This window comes from Poecilia latipinna, unplaced genomic scaffold (genome assembly GCF_001443285.1).
Source record: "Poecilia latipinna isolate Pla-1442-1.1 unplaced genomic scaffold, P_latipinna-1.0 Scaffold2549, whole genome shotgun sequence".
Lineage (NCBI taxonomy): Eukaryota > Metazoa > Chordata > Actinopteri > Cyprinodontiformes > Poeciliidae > Poecilia > Poecilia latipinna.
In genome coordinates, this window is record NW_015115165.1 from 1 (window position 1) to 899 (window position 899).

The following is an 899-nucleotide window of genomic DNA, read 5'->3' on the forward strand; positions in this document are numbered from 1 at the left end:
TTGAGCGGCGCTTGGCTGCGAGGGCCGCTTGAGGCTCCGCGGAGCTTTAATTGGGAATTATTTTCATACTTCCAACAAATAAACAAATGTTTAAAAGAAAAATGATGAATTTCTGGAAGCTTCAAGTTTCTCCAGGAAATATAAAATCTGCTTTCTGATGCAGATCGGGTCCAAACGAACGAACATCTGAACAGTAAAACGAAATGAAGAGAAAGTCGAAATGTTCAGGTGAAGAATCTAAATCTGAGTCTAGCAAATTAAAAACAATTTCCATAAACCTTCAAATGATCTTAATGTGAATAAAGATCTTTATTTATCTTTAATCTTGGAGAAACATTTAATTCCCTTTGTGATCAAAAGTATTTTAGAATTGAATTAGTATAATTCCTGATTGTAATAAATCCTTAATAGTCGATCATTTTAACGAGTTTCATGTTTTCATTCAATTTCTGCACAGAATCAGAAAACTTTCATTTTCATTGGTACATATAGAAAATGTTTTTCTAAAACCTAAACAAAAAATTATTTCAGCATGAAAGTGGTTTTATGCAGAAGCTGAAACACTAAACATTTCTTCATTTTTTATTGAAATTAACCCAGATGTAAACATATTTCAGATTCTCAGGCTGTTTTTTGGTTTAGGATTTGCTTTGATCCTGATCAGCTGATCGATCCTCCACAATCAGAAACTAGTTTCTCCTCAGAACCGGACGGGGTTCGGTCCGGTCTGACCGGGCAGAACGCTGCGACGTCTGACTTTGGAGCAACAAGGAAGTGGAAGAAGGAGAAAGAAAACGTCTCCTGATCACGTTGGTTTTCCTTGTCGAGAAAAGTCGAGCTCATCCCACTTCCCCATGCTGGAGATTTTAGTTTAATAATAACAATAAATAAAGTTATCT